Source organism: Lolium rigidum, chromosome 7 (assembly GCF_022539505.1).
Source record: "Lolium rigidum isolate FL_2022 chromosome 7, APGP_CSIRO_Lrig_0.1, whole genome shotgun sequence".
Lineage (NCBI taxonomy): Eukaryota > Viridiplantae > Streptophyta > Magnoliopsida > Poales > Poaceae > Lolium > Lolium rigidum.
Genome location: NC_061514.1, coordinates 181,752,537 through 181,762,916, shown reverse-complemented (window position 1 = coordinate 181,762,916; position 10,380 = coordinate 181,752,537). Strand labels below are relative to the sequence as shown.

General features: G+C 43.0%; 1 long non-coding RNA gene and 1 pseudogene across 1 annotated transcript; both read left to right on the top strand.

The window, feature by feature from the left end:
* Positions 1-1,917: 1,917 nt before the first annotated feature.
* On the top strand, positions 1,918-3,490 carry LOC124672344 (annotated as a pseudogene).
* A 2,762-nt stretch (positions 3,491-6,252) lies between these two features.
* Positions 6,253-10,118, top strand: LOC124676292. The gene is made up of 3 exons (XR_006993568.1): positions 6,253-8,966; positions 9,466-9,573; positions 9,697-10,118. It is a non-coding gene; the product is annotated as an uncharacterized LOC124676292 (long non-coding RNA).
* The last annotated feature ends 262 nt before the right edge of the window (positions 10,119-10,380 follow it).

Genomic DNA, 10,380 nt, shown 5'->3' with positions numbered 1-10,380 from the left:
TTGAAGTTCGCTTTTATTTAAAATATATGTTTGTTTGTCTAACTGATGCACATAAGTATAAAACCGTGAAGTTCGCTTTTATTTAAAATGCAAGTTCGCTTGTACGTAAGCGTTTTATTTAGAATGAAAGTTCGCTTGTCCAAGACATGCATATAAGTACAAAACTATGAAGTTCTCCTTTATTTAAAATGCAAGTTCGCTTGTTCAACTAATGCCCGTAAAACTACAAAGTTCGCTTGTCTAATTCATACATATAAGCAGCTTATCTAATTCGTACATATAAGCATAAAAATGTGAAGTTCGCTTTTATTTAAAATGCTAGTTCGTTTGTCCAAGCCATGCCATAAAACTGTGAAGTTCACTTTGAACCGTGTGAGAAATTAATTTTGAACATGCATGAAAAATTTATACCATGACTTGAAGTTCACTAACAAAAGTTCGTGAAGTTCACTTCCGTGAAACCGGGACAGTTCAGGTACTCTATTTTTCTGGGCGGAAATCATACGCGTGGAAAACGTTGGTAAGGCATCAGGTTGCACAAATCAAACAGCACCACATGTAATTAGCAGTGATATAACTCTATTAATACTCCAACATGCCGTCATGCCACACCTAATCAATCTACACGAGCAAATTTTAAAACGTATAAGTGACGGCGTCATTTCCAATTTTGTGTATTTCTGAAATTAAACTTAAACCATTGAGAATTTGGAAAAATGTTCAACATAAAAAAGTTGCGCCTAAGCTATATCTTTCCAGCACCATATCATTTGTAACATTCGGACATGTGGTTCAAAATTAAACTCCGAAATACTGTGCGAAAAACTAAGATGCTCGGAAAACGAAATCACGTATTTTTAAATCTGTCCATAAACCGTGATAAATTTGGAAAAAATTTGTACACCAAAACAATGCGCCTAATCAGCAGCTTTCCAACGGTATATCGTACACATCATTCCGACAAAGCGTTTGAAAATTAAACCTAAAATACTGCAGGAAAATGCAGAAATCCGTGAAAACATAGTTTTGTATATTTGAAATTGGTTTCAAACCGTATAGTATTTGGAAAAACATTGAACATGAGTAAGTTGCGAAATTTCCATACGAATCCAACGGTATATCATATGTATCATTTCGATATGCGGTTTGAAAATCAACGTCAAAACACTGTCCGCCCAAAACATGACATTCTAGGAGTTTCGCCGAGAAGTTCACTACCGTGCAGCAGGAAGTTCAGAAAGGGTTCGAGAATAGTTATTCTCGAACCGGTTCGAGAATAGCAGACCTATATATATATATATATATATGGGAAATAGTGGGCTACCATGGGGCATAGCTATGCACATCAATCCAACCATTAGATCATCTATAGGGAGCACAAAGAGAGCACACGGTGTTAGTCCATTATACATGCACGGCATGCTGCTCCGTTATATTCAAATCACTTCCATCCACATCGTTTCATGATTGCAAATTATTTTTTAGTGAGACCATGCCATAGGTGGCATAGGCTGCCGACATCAATTCTACTTCCCTTTTGATACCAAAACAACAACCAATTTGTAAAGAAGCCTAATAAAATAAATACATCTAAGACAGTGCGTGGGAAGGAAAGCACTTACACACCTAACCATGGAAGATATCTACCGCATTTTTGTTCCAAAATGACAACCAAAAAAAGATACACATTCCGAACCAAATTTACCACGGAGCAATGGTACGGTCCGTGGCAAAACAACAAGCTTGCCATGGTATGGTCGATTTCTATTACTCAGCGTTCAACTAGCAAAGAGAAAATATCCGTTGTTCCCATTCGGTCGAGGTTTTGAATTTTAAGAGGCAAAGAAGTCGGCCTCCTATACACACATGATTTGTGCAATTCAATAGCCATTTACGCATTTTTAAGAGGCAACGTACATGCTCCGGCTCATCAACGCCGCACTCAACGACGAGCTCTTCTTCGCCGTCGCCAACCACACGCTCACCGTCGTCGATGTCGACGCGCTCTACGTCAAGCCCTTCGCCGTCGACAGCCTCCTCATCGCGCCGGGACAGACCAGCAACCTGCTCCTCACCGCTAAATCATCATTTCCCGGTGCAAGGTACTACATGCTGGCCCGGCCCTACGCCACCACGCGCCCGGGCACCTTCGACAACTCCACCATAGCCGGAGTCCTCGAGTACGAGGAGCACGACCTCGCCTCCCCCACCTCCGACAAGAATCGCCTGCCAATCTTCACGCCTACGCTCCCGCAGATCAACGACACGACCGCCGTGTAAAACTACGACGGCACGCCAGCCCGCGGAACAGAACGCCCCTGTCCCCGCTCGCCGAGTCCTACGACGGCTCCCCGCTCCGGCGCTAGGCGTTCAAGACCTACCTCACCGGCAAGAGCGGCATCATGTCGTCCTCCCCCACCAGCACCCTCCTCTCCTCCCCGCCCAAGTCGCCCCCGTCCGAGTCGCCGCCAATGTCGCCCGACGCGCTCCTCCGCGGCTCATGGCCCGGCGTGGGGTCCCCCGACGTCAACGACGTCATGGCCTCCCTCCGCCAGCTGCGCCTCTCCAAGGCGCAGTCGTCCCCGTTCGGCGGCTGGACCAACAGCTACCACCTCTCCGCCGCCGTGGCGTACGGCTCCCCCAAGGGCGGCGGGGGCCTGTACAGCCTCCCCACCACCCCATGGCCACTTCGACACCCGTCGCCACCTTCATGTCCAACCTGGAACCGCTCAACCTCCGCTTCATGGACGACGACGAGCCGGTGCAGAGGGTGGAGCCCGGACGGGCACTCCGCGAGAAGGTGTTCGAGCGGCTCTCCAGGGACGGCGCCGCGTCCGGCAGCAGCTGCTACGGCGCCGGCCCCGACGTCGGCTGGGTCTCCGACCTCATCAACTGACCCCACCAACAAGAAGATGCATGGCATGGCACGGTGAGGTAGAGCGACAGGCTGAACAAGACGGTCCCAACCCAAAAAAAAAATCCTCGAAATTTCTTTTGCTATTTCCAGTTACTACTGCAAATTCCTGTACATACATCTATCTCCCCCTGTGAATATTCTCGGTTGGCCGGGCGAAGGGAGACAAGACGGAGGTACAAGGGTGGATTTGTTTTGGTGTTCTTGAGGTGGTAGGAATTTTACCCAAAAAAAGATTGTTGCCACAAAAAGGAGGGTAGAAGCTCCATAGATTTGGAACTATCATTCCTCCCGTTGGTGCTGACGAGTGAAGCTGAGGCTGGAAGGTGGATTTGATTCCTGTGATTAATGGAGCTGATGTTGCTTATCGTCTCCCTTAGTTGATTTCACATTTTGCTATTGTAATACTTCTCAAGAGGATGATCCCCCCACAGCTTATTTTGTACTTACGTATTTAGCTGCTGCTTAGCGGCGGTGGCTTTTAATCTCTCTATTGGTGATGAACTCAAGTCCACAACGTATTTGTAATCTGTTGATGTTTATTATCAGTAATAATATATATGTTCAGTTACTCTATTTTTACACTGCCTGTGCGCCTGCCTTGCCATATTTGCTCAGTATAATTGTGTGAATGAAACTTGATTGCTACTGTTCTTGGCGCTTGGCATGACGTGGTGGTGACCGATGGGTGTGGAGTGTGAAGTGGATAGTTGGAACAGTATGGGCGACGTCTGGAACAGGGATGGTTGGAACAGTATGGGGCGATGGGGGCGTGGAGCCTCCCGGAGTGCGACCGGCGACCGCGACGCCACCCGGAGGCGACGGCCGGTCGTTTTCCTCTTTTTTTTTTTTTTTTTGAGAATATTTTCCTCTTTTGGTGGAGGTGCCGAGGTGGAAGAAGATGGGCATACCCGGGCCGTGCGCACATCGGTCCGTTCGTGAATGTCGCCGTCCCATATGCGCAAGATCTTTCTTTTCTCGGGATAGATCGAGAGCTCGTACATACTAGCGGGACTTTATTTGGTACTGCCAGTACATTTTTGTCTAGTCTTATTTGGTAGCAGATCATGTAGCTTGTCACTGCCACGTACTCCTAGCAGTTCTATTATTGAGAGCAAGGTGATGCCCGTCGATTTTTACAAGTTCAAGGAAACCCTAGTTCATCCAAAAATACAAAATTTCAATGGGACATTTGTACTTATTTTTGTTCCTTCAGCCTTTGTATAGAACCTGTGAAAGGTTGGGAAACTTGTTCGCTTAGAGCATCTCCAGAAATTACTTAACAATTCCTGTAAAAGTGCGAAAACTGTAAAATACCTCTAATTTACGGGTTTGCTTCGAAAAACGTTAAAGATCAGTGACCGTAGACGAGGAAATCCATAAAAAAAAAGTTTAAGGGAAAAAAAAGGCTTTTGGTCCGAATACACGGTTCGGACGCCGAACTGAACGACACATCAAAATATCTATGTTGGCTGTGCCATCGTTTCTTGTCGATCATGAATCAAAACAACAACTGAATCTCTGAAGGGTTAACCGTCACCACGTTTACTTGTCAAAAAAGAAACAAACAACAACCAAATGTCGTCACGGATGACCGTGGAGAAAACAACTTGTTTCTTTTTTACCAAAACGACAAGTATGATGAGGCACGGTGAATAGTTGAGTCGAGTGAAGTCCTCTGTTACTAGCCGTGTGGCAAGAGCATGCGGAGAGGGTAGATCACTCGTGACACCACCCGTGCAGCAAGTTAGTTGTCATTTTTGACCTGAAACGACATGTAAAATTTTCTATGATGGCCGTACCGTCGTTTTCTTACCGTTCATGAATCAAAACAACATCCGAATCTCTTATTGGTTAACCGTCACCTAGTAAACTTGTCAAAAAAGAACCAAACAACACCAAAACATCTTCACGGATGACCGTGGAGCAAAACAGCTTGTTTCTTTTTTACCAAAACGACAAGTAAAATGTGGCACGGTGAATAGCTCGTGAATAATTCTCGTGACACCACCCGTGCAGCAAGTTAGTTGTCATTTTCGACCTGAAACGACATGTAAAAATTTCCATGATGGCTGTACCGTCGTTTTCTTACCGTTACTCCACATGACGGCCCGATCAACTTGATGTAAACCTGGGAAGAATTGGAGCCACACTATCCAACGGTTGCTAGGCTGTGCACAGCTATCACCCTAGGTAGAAAATCCGCGTCGATATATATATATATAGGACGTGGTTTTGGTACGTAACCAAACCCGGGCGCTAGCTATCATCACCGTCCATTTGCTTTGAGATTGGTACTTCTTCTCTCCTATTAATATGTACCCAGAGCTAAATAGAATGAAATTGGTATATCGGTAAAGATCATAAAGAAGCACCCAACTTATGTATATGTCGCAGCTGGCTAAAACAACAATCGATACCTAGGATTTTCGGTACCCTCGACCACAACATCGATTGATTTGACCTACAGCACCTACCATCGAGGTAAGTCATACCTTCATAAAAGGGGTTTTCGGTACCTCGACTATAATAAAATCGGTACATCGGTAAAAACCATAGAGAAGCACCCAACTTATGTATATGTCGTACCTCACTAAAATAACAATCGGTACCTAGGGTTTTCGGTACCCTCGACCACAATAGCGATTGATTTGACCTACAACACCTACCATCGAGGTAAGTCGTACCTTTATAGAAAGGGTTTTCGGTACCTCGACTATAATAATCGGTACATCGGTAAAAACCATATAGAAGCACCCAAATTATGTATATATCGCACCTTGCAAAAACAACAATGGGTACCTACGATTTTTGGTACCCCTTCTACATTAGCGATTGATTCTATCTACAACACCTAGCATTGAGGTAAGATGAACCTTTATAAAAGGGATTTTAGGTACCTCTAGTATAATAAAATCCATACATCGGTAAAAACCATAAAAAAAACACCCAACTTATGTATGTGTCGCACCTCACTTGATAATCGGAAATCAGCACGTCGGGTGACTATAGGTCATCTTATATGTGAAGTTTCTTACGAAGTCTGTAACTGCTGTGCTTTTTTTCAACACTTTTCCTAACAAACAGCTAGCTGTTTTGCTATTGGCGCACAGTCACTTTTTTAACCGTCCAATGTTCTTCACGAATCTTGGCACAACTCTCTCGTCTCTCTCTGTTGACGCCTCGTGTGCTAGTCTTTCTTTTTTGATTTTTTTTTTCATTTATCTGTCTGAACACTAGCTCTGTGTGGCTCTGTCTCGTATTTTTCCTGTGAGGAGGCTGAAGCATGGCTGAGGGCGCGGTTGGCTGCGGAGATGCCGCATCCTGCTCGGCCGGCGCCGGAGGGCCGGTGGCTGCGGGGCCGATGTATCCTTCTCGGCAGGCGTTAGAGGGGGCGGAGCTTCTCGAGACGGGGAGAGCACCGATGGAGGGTGCTGTGACGCTGCAGCCGGTGCTAGCGGCGATGGGGAAAGGTGCGGCTCGAGGCCTTTTCCGTCCAACAGGGAAGAGATCGGCGATTCGGGAGCGCGGGAGGCATGTGCGCCACCGGCGAGCTGGGTACTCTTCTGCCGTCCTTCATATGTCTTCTCTGTCTCTCATTTGTGTTCTGTGGTAGCCTGGTAGGTATGGAGCCCTCAAGTTCGCGCGAGATTTGCATTCTCTGTGCCTTTTTTCAGCGCTTTGGATTGTTTGGAGCCACATCAGATGTTGTTGATGCCAGAACTGCAGATAGCGCTGCCTATGTGTGTTGTAGTGCTCGATTTTTTGGGCGTTAGGTAGTTCGTCATGCATCTGTTTTGTGTTCTGAAGCATGCTCAGTTGGTGATGTTGATTTGCAGTTGTAGGTAGCTAGCCAGCTGTATGGGTAATGCTTCATTTTTCTTGTGTTAGGGTTGTATGTATGCCGTAATTTGACATCCGTTTGTTCTTAGCTCATTTGTCCATCGAAGAGAGAGGTCATTATATTTGAAAGCGTGAAGCAGGTCGGCACTCTCCTACCCAAAACTCCAAAAGGGTGGGGTTATTGCACTGCAATACTGTTTGATGAACTTGCAGATCTTCTCCAAGGTAGAGCCTTGAGAGTTGAGAGTTGCTGCAGTAGTCCAACTTGTGTAAAAGCTAAAAGTAGGCCATATAAGAACAATGTTGGTACTATTAGTGTGGATCTGTGCAAGTAAGAGAGAGACATATATGTAGGTACATAACTATTTTTGCTGCTCATGTTGATTATGCTTTTGCTCCCATGTTTATTTCTAATTTATGCTAATGATATGTTCAGTTTTTGGATTAGTTAGGGTTTTTGTTTGTGTCAACGTTGTGTGAGATAGGTTACAGGTCATGTTAATGATATGGTGATGCTATGTTCTTGTAGAATCTGTTTCGGTTTTTTCTTTTGTTCTTTAATTTGGATGTAGATAGGCCTCCATCAGATGCTTGAAATACATATAAAACATGAACAAATAGTTTTAGCAGTGGTTAGGCCTGCAGTTTAGCAGTCGTCTGTTAGTTGGATTGAACATTTAGGTTCAGCTGCATCTTAATTAGGATGATGTAGGACCACACATATTTTGAGAATATTCTGGAATGGTTGTAGCTCATTTTCTGATTACTAGGCTGTACATGTTGTGTTTTCGAGCTATGCTTCCTCTCATGTTGAGTTTCAGTGCTATGTTTATCATTTTCTCTCTAAATCATCTTGCGATGGGTTGTAGGCTTGTCAACATATATAGTATATTTACCTTTGCTTGTCCGTGAGTATTAGTTGTCCAGGCAATGCTAGATCAGATAGCTTGAAGCTTTTACAATCACAGCAACAAGGAAACTCGAGAATGAATCCTACTTAACCTAGTTCTCTTATATTACCAGATGAGAACACACCGACTAAAGTATTTTAATCTTCAGTTTAGTACCTTTTTTAGTCTTCAGTTAGCAATAAGATTTAAATCTTTAGAGTCCAGTTTAGTACCTTTCAATCTTCGGTTTCCACTCCGTTTAGTTTGTTTCTTTTAGTCTTCAGTTATGATTTCAGTACCTTTCAATCTTCAATTTTCAGTTTTTTGTGTTTCAAGTATTTTCTTCAATCTTGATATTTTTCAGTCTTTAAATCTTCATTTCTTTCAGTCCTTCTATAAGTCTTGTCCTTCAGTTTTCTAAGTCATGTTCTTTCGTCTTGTTTTAGTTTCTCAGTTATCTAAAACTGTAAATGCATGTTCTTCAGTTCTTTCATTCTCTCTCGGTTATCTAAGTCATGTTGTTCTCTCAACTCAGTCTTATTTTCTTTTATTTTCTCAGTTTCATATGTCTCAATCTCTTAGCCTTTTCTTGATTCAGTCTCATTTCTCTATTCTTATTCTCCAGTTTCTCAGTTTTTGTCACATTTTTCATTTTAGTTTCTCATTTTCATTTGTCTCAATCTCTTAGCCTTTTCTTTATTCAGTCTCATTTCTCTGTTCTTATTCTCCAGTTTCTCAGTTTTTATCACTTTAGTCATTTTAGTTTCTCATTTTCATTTGTCTCATTCCCTTAGCCTTTTCTCAGGTTCTCTCTTTCTATTTCTTCACTCATTTTCCTTCAATTATTAGTTTATAATATTGTCGTCTTTTGAGTTCCGTTGTTTCCTTCTCAGTTATCTCTGTTTTTGTTCTTCGTCCTTCAGTCTTTATTTTAATTCTCTGTCATGGGAAGCCTACAAAGGAAGAACTTACTAATCTCCAGTCTAGCGTGGGAGAGCTCACTAATCTCCGCGTTCTTCCGTGTTCCATCCTTAAGTTACCTATTTGTACTTCAGTAACTTTTCAGCTTGCTGCTATGCGTCATCTCACTCTTGTTCATCTTCATTATTTATGTCTGCATTCTTCATCTCACTGTCCCAATCCGTCAGTTTGCATTCCTGTACCCACTGTATTATTCGTCAACTGTATTCAATCGGATGTAGTATTACTCGCCAACCGTATTCACTCGGATGTATGGCACCAGTCGCTCGTCTCCGTCAGGACGCCACCCCAGCTGCTACATGAATCAGGTGCCAACGGCAGCCGCTGCACTCCTCAAAGTAGCTCTCTCTCCTATGCTTTCTCTATCTCTCTGATATTGTGTATCTCTATCTCTTTCTTTAGTTTCTTTGAACGCTTGAGTATTATGTATCCCTCTTTGTCAGCTAGAGCATCCAGGAATCACCAGCAAGTGTGCTCATTTGTCTAAGGAAAGTGAGCCATGCCATGTGATAATTACTTATTCATAGGGATGTGGATGTCTTACGGTACTTGCATTTGTCAAAGGAACAAATCAGTTTATTTAAAAAAATTGTGCAGTACTGCAGTGTGATTCTAGAGTCTGGACTCCATTGATATCAGTGTCTTGGTTCTGGGCTGGAGTTTGTAGCTTTTAGTATAAATCCTTGTATTCATTATGGATTTAAAATATGAAACTGTAGTCCACACAATTTGTTTCATTGTCCCCTTGAAGAGTACTAATTATGTGCACAACATAATTTTTACATATTTTTAGGCCAGAATTTCTTGATTCACACTTAATCAGAAAATACAATGCAGGTGCAAAAATATTCGGTGCTTTTAGAAACTTGACAGCACCTAGGTCCACGGTGCACCGATATATTTTTCCCAAAAGAATGTCTTTCTTCAGCAAACCGCATAACAACGGTGAGGAGCGATCGATGCTCATTCTGGAACATAGGTTCATGCTTATATTCATAAAAAGCTTGTTTACAAGGTTTTGCCATCTGAGTACTGATACATGATTTTCATTGGCCATGGCGACATCAGGTGACCCGTATGAGCAGAACCACGAGCTATATTCATAAAAAGCTTGTTTACAAGATTTTGCCATCCTAGTACAGAACCACCATGGCAAACATGCATGTCATCATAAAGATGAGCAGACAGGAAAATGTTGTCTTGGAGACGAGCGACTAGACCTCCATGGCTCGCGCCGTTGCGCCACTAGTGCTCGCCAAGCTATGCTGCATGTCTCCCTCGGGCAGAATCATTGTCTTGGAGCCGTCCTTATTCTAGATTGAACTCTTAATTTTACATTTATCAGTCTCTCTGTAATATTCTTTTACAATTTTAATCTTGATTATAAATCATCTATTTTTATTTTACATCTTTAATCTTGAAATTCTGTTTATAAGTTCGAAGTGATAGTATTTTGTCTGAATTCTTCTGAGTATAATGTTGGTTCTTCAGTTTTGCTATTTTGGGCTGGTCCTTGTGTGGCGGGCTTGTGTTTTTTCTTTCACCAGCCTGTTTTACTTGTGGTGGACTGGTTTTTCTGAACTTTTTAAAATTCTTGATTCACGAAATAAATCAATTACTATTGGTAACAGTCATTTGTTGTGGCGTACATGTCCTAGCCCACACAACCGAAACACACCAACTGAAACTGATGCCACCAGCCTGTGTAGCTGTATGTAATGCTGGGCGTTAGTGTATCAATACTAAGAGGCT